This window comes from Amphiura filiformis, chromosome 10 (genome assembly GCF_039555335.1).
Source record: "Amphiura filiformis chromosome 10, Afil_fr2py, whole genome shotgun sequence".
Taxonomy (NCBI): domain Eukaryota; kingdom Metazoa; phylum Echinodermata; class Ophiuroidea; order Amphilepidida; family Amphiuridae; genus Amphiura; species Amphiura filiformis.
The window spans coordinates 37,731,086-37,740,733 of record NC_092637.1 but is presented as its reverse complement, the minus strand read 5'-3'; the positions used below and the strand labels follow the sequence as shown (position 1 = coordinate 37,740,733).

Sequence of the window (9,648 nt, the reverse complement as noted above, 5' to 3'; positions counted from 1 at the left end):
ACTAAAATTATCAATTTTTACAGCAAAAACAGCATTGCAAAGGAAATAACAGTAATGTCAAACATTTCCAGTATGATATTCATGTTTGATAAGATTCTTCCCATCTATATACATGCAAAATTACTTTCGTTTGTTCGAAGAAATTGACGTCTTTTAAGGCCAGTTTCTCGAAGCATGGCTAATAGTCAGGCTTCCTAAGCCATCAGGCTTAAGCCCAAGTAGTCCTATATACCAGTGCTTAAAATTTTACATCGTCCATCACCTAGAAAGATAAATCAATCTTGGGAAGCCGGACCACTAGCCAAGCTGTAAGAAATCGAACCTTAGTGTTTATAAAGCTACGAATGTCTTCTGTCTTTCATGTAAGTTACAGGAAAATCGTCACTGCAAACTGAAGATAACATGGTTACGTAATCACCTATATTTTCTACTTATTCAGGCGGGGGTTTGACCGGGATCTAACGCACATGCATACCCAGCAAACACATACGTCACAAACAGGTTATAAACACGTTTTGGTGTTGGTAAAAACATTTTAATAACATTTAAATGTCGGGTTTGACATTACTGTTTGACATTACTGTATAATACTTTAGCTTGCAGTTGTAGCTGTAAAAAAAAGGTCATGCAAACATTTTAAAAACATTTTATATGAAAAAACACTACAACAACATAAAATGTTGTCAAAATGTTATTGCAAAATATGCTTTGGCAAACATTTTTGCTAAATAATTTTGTCAACAGTTAAAGCCACGTTGTAACATTTTCATTAAAAAAATAGATTAGTATTTCTTTTTCATAAAATGGTAGCTTTTACTGTCAGATATGTCCCCTTTTAATTTTGAGCTGAACAACTAACGGTAAAGCAAAGACAATTGGAATTTACTACCAGCGCCAATATCGCCAATGCGTATCACTCCGTCGGTTGTGCTACGACACGATCCTTTGATGCGGTCCTGCACGCCATGTACGTACTGTGTTATGAACATCTCGTACGCGTTCGACTAATATTTCTTTTCAAAATCTCGAATTTTCACAATTACTTAAAATCTCGAATTATTAAAGTCTTGATTTTTGCAGGGTACTATATGTTAGTTTAATAAAGTTCATTACATTCGTCAGTGTGAAACAGAATGTTGAAACATTTTGAGGGCGTCCTCCTCAGCAAATGTAACAATCAGGTGGTTACAATATGGCTTTAATAACAGTATGTTAGAATGTTTTGTATAATTTTATCAAAAAAGTTTTCAAATGTTATTAAAACGTTTTATACCCTTTATATAACCCGACATTTAATCGTGCTGGTTAGACATGATAAAAACCAGATAAAAAGTGAACAGATCGTTAAAATACTTAAGAGTATACAAAAGACAAATGATGAAAACAAAATTGAACATAATTTATCAATCATAATGACACATTGTCTCCCAGATCGGAGAGTCTCCCATTATGAAGGTATACGGGTATGTGCCTCCTTTTTTTTGGGGGGAGGGGTATTATTTTCAGCGATTTTGGTATATCGATGGGTGGGTTTTCATTGAAGAACAATGCGCCCAATTGGGGTATTTGGAAGAATTTTGGGACACTTTGGGTGCTTTTTGTGGAAAATAGGGTCTAGAGAACGGTCTTTATCCGAAAGTCATGCACTGAGGCACATCCCCGTACAAAAAATTTTGAAGACCAACCCCCCCCCCCTCCCAGGATAGTCCCATGTTTATGATGTTATATGGGTTTTTTTGTCTCACTATAGGGAGGACCCTCGGGAATTATAGGTTATTTTATATTTATGGTTATTTGAACAACCTTTACAAATTCTGCCTGGAGGACATTCGAAGAACCCTTTTAGAATCTTTTTCTAAGAGTGTAGGCTTATACGCACACTATAATTATTATATGATTGCTTTCGATTTCCATCTTGTCCCTGACATTAATAAAGACATTACAACATAGACGTTAACAAATAATATCCCAGAAATCGCAAAATATCCTAGAATTACGAGCATAAAGGGTAGACTCTCGTGATTATAATGGTGACATTGTAATAAGAAAGCAAGTACAGGAATACGATACGTAACAAAAATTAACAGAATAATGCGGGTTATTGCTTTGAACGGTTTGCTATGAACAGAGTAACCGTAATTCAAAAGCAGACTGCGCACATGTAAAAAGATACTCCCAGCTTCTATAGTTAGTCCAATTATTATTACTCCGAGGCCCTGACGTGCGTATATTATTTTTAATGCAACGGCGATGAACTGAAAGAAATCAAAATAAAACATACAGATTTAGCACAAATTGTTTCTTCAAATGTACAGCTCAACTTATCGTACTTTTCCTGACCAGACAGTCCATGCCAAAATTGTTACTACACCTTTACATTTCATCGAATCTCTTTTTGATGTCTGTCATTTTGAACATCACACTTGAAAGATGTATGCTATGTAGAAACTTTATTTTGCAATTTCATAATTTGCATATTATTAGCATATTTGCAAGAAAAAACATGAAAATCAATAAATACCTATATTTTTCACAATTTCAATATTTTATTAGAAATTAAGCATGTAGGCCGTTTGTTATGACTTGATGAATGAAGCTGTTAAACAGATTTTGATATTTTTCCTTTTTTTCCTTTTTGCCCCAAAATGTGTAAAAATCTAATTTTTGGATGACCTATATTTTCTTTGAATATTTATCAAATTTCTTAATTTAGGTATAATACAGTGCAGAAAAGATGTCAAAAAATCTGTTAAACAGATTTCCAATAAATTGTTCCATTTTCCATTTTGGGTTAAATACTCAATTTTCATGCGCGGGATATTTGAAACATAAAATGAAAACATGTCCATTGCACTTTTTCCTCGAGATGTACTATAATATCAAGGTTACGGATATATTATAATCCCTTCTTATCTTCACTGATCCATCAGATACCTATTGTTATGAATGATCAATGAAAAGGTTCAGAACTGGGCTACTAATGATCTGTCAAGTATCTATAGTTATTTTCATGACTGTGTCAACTCAAAAATCATGCAAGGTCGAATGTAGGAAAAGTATGATCAGTTGAGCTGTACGATCTGCACCATTTGTTGGTAATATTTCGAAACCCCAACACAAAATCCCAGAAAAGTACAGAGTTATAATTACAGGTTGGCTTGAATATAAAGATGATCAATAAAGGGGCAGTTCCGTAATTATGTCACACAAATGGTCAAAATTTGAAACTCGTTTTTATCTTAAATCTCAATAATTTGACATTGCAGATAGTGCAAACTATTCTTTTTCTGAATCCCCACAAATAGATGAACAATTTACTGCCAATTTCAAGAAAATTAGAGCAAGTTTATTTTTTACCCTGTACAAATGTGAAAAATAATTGACCTCTTGTTGCGGACGTTCACTCACAAAACTGCCATCTTTAACCACCTTGTTTAAATACTATAGACCAATCTTGTCACATGTGTCATGCTTGGTTCTCTATATTGATGTTGATTGATGGTAAACTATTGTTGGGAAAAATGAAAGCTGTGATTGCCAGGAATATGAGCTTTTAAGTGTCATTTGGCATTTTTATAGGAAAAATGACATCAATTTCTTTATTTTTATATCATTGTTAAAAAAAGTGTTTGATGTTTTTTGATTTTTTGGGTCGGTCGTGTCTGGGCAAACAAACACCTTTTTTTTGGCCTATATTGTTTTTGATGTTCTGTTCTTACCGCTATGTGATGTAACACAAATGGCCATTCTTTCCAAAATGAGTATCGCCGTAATTCCAATACATCGTAGATGAAATAACCTAGTATAGGAGACAAAAATCAATCCATTTACACACAAAATTAAGCTGTCTACTGTAGATAGCAATAAAATGGGCCAAATTGTTTTAAGGGATCGGATAGCAACGTTTGCACAGTATTTTTGTGGGACATGAGAGCACATCAGAAACATCAAATTGCATTCCGAATACGAGGAATGTCCTTCTGATATCAAATAATTTCGATTACTTTTTTTAATTCGCTATATAGATACAAATTCTATGGCAAATTATTAACAATTTATTGACATTGTTGACATTTAACAGTCTTCGAAGTAAATGTATCAATTTAATTATGTACTAAGTGTATGTAGCTGGGATGAAAGCCGTCAATCATATGCAAATTTCGTATTGAAGATAATACATTCCCCCAAATTAACAAATACAGGGTGTCCCAAAAGTCTCGATACCATTTTTAACCGTCATATCTTTCGCTAGGATTGGCCGAGGGGATATCAAAATATATATTTGGAAAGAGTAACTTCATGCAATTATTTGGATACCAAACATGGTACATTTTTCTTCGTTAATAGATATACATGAACAATACAACTCAAATGCGACATGTCAATTCTGGTAAACAAAAATATGCGTTTCTCGTTGCGAATTATAAAATCGATTTTTAGACTTCGCTCTTCGCCTTCTTTTCTAGTAAAATTTTGAAGAAAAATCTAATCTTATTCTGTTATGGTATGGTTGATGATGATATATTGAAATCATTTCTTCATAAGATTTTCAATCTAACAATGTTTATATATTCAAATAGAAGTTTCAACCCTGGCCCTGATCACACTGATGATCCGTTGATCTTATATCAACGTCAAGGGCGGAGTCTTAGCTCTCATATGCCGTTTGTTCTGTTCAATTCGCTTGTTTTAATCTCGAGATATGTTTAGTTAACAACGAAATGGTAAAATCACAATTGTGCCACTTTTACTAGGCAAGAGGGCTGCACACGTAAATCAATGATAGCCGGTGCATGATGTTGATGCGTCTAAGCACCCCCCCCCCCCTTCCGGGTCCCACTCCGCGTTCATTAACCTATAAGTTTGCAATATCTTTTAACATGTCTTGAGTGACAAAGAAAACAGTATATAGGCCTACCATGATAAAATCATTGACATGCACATGACTGTATTTAATTTTACAGTAGAATATGAAATATCTATTTCTCTTTTAATCTGTTTTAAGTGGAAAAAGAAAAAAGAGAATCATATAATACCTGTATCATGATAAAAAAAAAAGTAAAAACAGTAAAACCAATTTTTATTGTTGTATAATTGATGCATTCTTTTGATTTCACGAAGGAGCTGTTGAGAAACTTGATGATATCATTGATTTACATGTACAGTCCTCTTGATCTTCCCTAGTAAAAGTGGCGCAATTGTGATTTTACCCTTTCGTTGTTAACTAAACATATCGCGAGATTAAAACAAGCAAATTGAACAGAACAAACGGCATTTGACAGCTAAGTCTACGCCCTTGAAGTTGATGTATAAGCATCATGTCACAACGGTATTTTCTAATTGCCATAGAGGGCGCTCTTCACTTGCACAATTTTTTTTTAGATAGGCTGTATGTAAGAAAAATAATTATCAAGCACGAATCACGTGGTTTTATTTAAAACAAACTCGTAGTAACCATAAAAACTAATAAAAACGTCATTCCGTCTCTCAACACGCGATATTCAAAATTCCCGGGCGCCGAAATTATTACAATGAAGGCTGACGACAATTGAACACAAATAACCATTACGTCATTGCACTTAGACAATTTCGGCGCGGGAATTTTTAATATCGCGTGTTGAGAGCCGGCTGTTTTTATTCGTTTTTATGGTCAACATGAGTTTGTTTTAAATAAAACAATGTGATTCGTGCTTGATAATTATTTTTCTTAAATATAAGGCATACTGTTATGATTGCCGGAAACTCCCTTTAAGAAGGATACTTGTATTTTTAAGCAATAAAAAGCATTTGAAAAGGTAGGGCTTACTAATAAAAGTCAGGAGGCTAGTAGTTAAGTCAAAAACCTCAATTCCGTGACCACTCTCTGGCTAGTAAGGTTTGACGATTGATTCGACTTCTATGGACCATTTAGAAAAAAAATAGCCCCCATGTCCCTCGCGAAAATCCCTGCATTTTTCGCTAGAGGCCAAAATCCAAAATGGCCGGCGCCACCATTTTGAAAATTTAAGTTTTGAACCAGAGCACCTATAATCATGCACAGATACACTTTTTCGGGTATGTCGAGCACAAGGATTCAAAGGAATTGAGGTTTTTGACTTAACTATATGGGTTGATGAGAATAACCATCGAATAAAAACTGGGGTCTTTACCCAATTAAAAATGGTCATTACTTCCTTTTATCGTGTCGAACTTACCCGTCGCTACAAGCAAAGTGATTTCACCTGAAGTCGTATATCGTGTAAGTAAATCCGAATATGTTAATGTCCACGAAGGTAAACTATAAGAGAAAAAAAAGAGTTTTCGATTGGTAAGTAGGCCTATACCCCCGAAATATACCTCTAAAAATCACTTCAAATACATAGTGAAACAAAATAGAACTGTGTTCAACACATAAACATCGTACAGGCCGTTCTTCATGGACATGTTGCAGGGCCATACATGCAAAGCGGGCGACACGATCAATCTTTCCCGCAAAATTGTAAGACTTGCCAAAGTGATATTATAGGCCTTAGCTTCGTTATTCTGAAGGACCGTTAAAACTAAGGGTAGGCCTAATATACGGAAGGCATGAATTTACTCCAAAGAGTCATTATTCCGAATTTACGACAAGGTTGTCATTCTGAAGGGATACTTCGAATTAACCGATCGTTAGGAGTAACGACTCTTCAGAATAACGTACATTCTGAGTATTGATCCTTCGGAATAACGAACCTTGTTGTAAATTCGGAGTAATAGTCCTTTATAATGAACCTTCGGACTAATAACCCTTCAGAATAATGGTCCTTCAGAATAACGGTCTGTTAAGTGTTGTGTACGAAAGGTGTGTTCGGGTGCATAGGGACTACACTTTAAAAACTTGCAAAACACGAATTTCCGTATAACCTCTCACATGAGCAAAGCCGTGAAAATCATGTATTGTAAAGCAGACTTATTGGAACTGCCACGTTAACGCAGTGACAGGTGAGGAGTTACTCCGCATCGATTACAATCGCATGCAACGTCGCGTTGTCGACCCACGTGCGTATATACCAGCGGAGTTGGAAACATGGTAGACTTATAACTCATAATTTGGTTTCTACTTAAACATAGAAGATTTTAAATAGTTAAGTTTACATGATTGTTTATTCAAAGTTGAATAGTAGGCTATGTGAAATTTTTTTTAAAGTGCCAGATTTAGGGTAAGTGCACTTGCCCAACTCTAGTCGCATCCACTCGTTTGCCAATAATAAATGTTGCTTGAAAATTTACACCAGTTGATCGTCCGGGTTTTTGTTGTTTTTTGTTTTGTTTATGTTTTCAAAAAGAGAAGTATAAATACCCATATTTAGCCCGTATGTTTTTTTTATTTTTTTTTTTTATTAAGATTCTGGTAGGGTACCGTAGTTTCCTCTGATGATCACTAACATTACAAACTCTTTATGTCAAGGCTATAGGCAGCATCTCAACTTCAGAAACATCTTTTTTTAAACTAAAACTTAAACTGAAGCGACCTCAAAAAAGGACGAGGGCGGGGACGATCAACTTCTGGTATTTTTCAGTTGGCCTAACATATAAAGTGAAAAACAAACCTACCTTATGAAACTCAGTATTGTGGCTATCGTTGCATTGACCAAGGAGCACACACTTTTTCGCCACTTGTAGTATTTGTACTGGAGTCCATGACGATCCACTCCGAGAAACCGAGGCTTGGACACAGGTAAAATATCCAATTCAAGTGCCTTATTGACACATAGAAAAGCCAGGAATGAAATCAAAGTCAAAAATATTTGCGGAAACATGCTTTGTGAAATTTATATCGTTTTACACAGGATTTTGTATACGGTCCTATAATACTTCATGTACGATTTATTTTATGAATTTATTTGGATGTGTGATTTCAAAGGAATCGCATGATTAACCTACCGTGACAAATTGTAGGGAATTCTAAATGTTTCTTGTGAAAACTATGACGTCATTGCACATCCAAGGGACGGTTAGTTATAATACTAGACAATTATGTCCTTCGTTTTACAAAACGTTCAAAACTCTTGAGTCATAAGTGACTCAACGCCTATATTAGGTACAAAATATTTTGACCCCCCCCCTTATAATGTACTACTCTTCATCAAAGGACAAGGGAAACATATTAAACTAACAATACTAAAACTTGTTTTCATGTGCAGTGAAATTGTACCCACGTCATTGAAAAAGGCAGAGGATGATTTAAGGAAGCCCCATCATGCACTGCAAACGTGTTATCACTAGAGTTTCAACTGCCACTTTTCAAATCCCATTGAATTCTGTGCAAAAGATGTTGTTTAAGAGGAACTATCTGTTATTTTTGAGAATAATGTTGCCACGGTCAAAAAATAAATTTTCTTTATACTTTCATATTGGATGGACCTTGACCTCAAACTAACACATATGGGATAAATTTCGGAAAAATACCCCCGTTGCCATAGTAACAGCCGAATTTATATTTTAGGCCTATTTTCACAATTTTTGCATTTTTCAGCAGTCAAATTGTCAAGTTTTGAAGTCAGTGTTACTAATATACACAATATATATATAATATTTTCTTTATAAGGTATGAATAGGTCAAACCTTAGATGCCGCATTGAAAGTATAAAAATAATCACCAGATGTCAGGGTGGGTTGTACCATTTATTTGAAATAGGGGTGTTTTTCAATTTTTTCAAAATATGAAAATATACCAACTTTGTATAGCTCATAAACCATATGGTAGTGCTCCGATTTCAACATCGACCACAGCATGTTGAGATGATACATTGGTCTTATGAAAAAAATACATTTGAGCTTGGGGAAAACGTATCTGTATATACAGTGTTGCCAGACATTTTCCTATTTTTCGAAATTCAACACAAGTGTCACCTTAAGTTAAATGATGTGAAAATGAAACTTCACCCTTTCAAGGAACATTTATTAGAAAGAGAGTTTTTCCATATCAAATTTGATCAGTTATAATGATCAGTGTTGTTCTAAACCACATGGGTGTTGCCATAGTTGGGGTTTAATTGTGAGATGTGGATATTTTTAACTTTTTATAAGTCTTAAAAATACCAAAATACCATGGCATGCATGATAAATGATATGAAAATGAAACTTCACCTTCATACGGAACGTATCTTATTAGAACGAAAGTTAATTTCATAATCAATTTGATCATCTGGAATGGTCAGTGTTATTCTAAGCCATATGGGTGTTGCCATCGATGGCGTTTAATATGACAATTTAGATATTTCCAGCTTTTTACAATAGTACACAGCCATAAAATTGTTGTGGAATGAACAATATTAAGGTTAAAAATTAACCTAATAACACTTAGTACGTGAATTTAAATTCTAAATTTGAGTTCGGAAAATATTTCCTTCTATGCAGTATTGCCAGATATTACCTCATATAGGGTAGGTGCAGGTAATATGGGACAGCAGGTAATATGGGACACCTGTTTTCATTTTAACAAAAAGTAGCTTAGAGAAGGTAAACACTTTAAGTTGATTTGTGAAGTGTTTAGAGACATCAATTGTGCTTCTAGAAATGCAGTTTTGGAGTCTGTGTATCAAACTCTTGGAAATCAATGCCAAAAAGAGTGAAATTACCCAAAAAATTATGTCGTTTTTTTGGCCTGATATAAAATCAATGACGTCA

The 9,648-nt window shown here is 34.5% G+C and overlaps 1 long non-coding RNA gene across 1 annotated transcript; it reads right to left on the bottom strand.

The window, feature by feature from the left end:
• Positions 1-1,016: 1,016 nt before the first annotated feature.
• LOC140162197 (uncharacterized) lies at positions 1,017-7,806 on the bottom strand. Its single transcript, XR_011860217.1, has 4 exons — positions 7,573-7,806; positions 6,195-6,277; positions 3,720-3,799; positions 1,017-2,255 (listed from the first exon to the last, which is right to left on the bottom strand). It is a non-coding gene; the product is annotated as an uncharacterized lncRNA (long non-coding RNA).
• Positions 7,807-9,648: the final 1,842 nt, after the last annotated feature.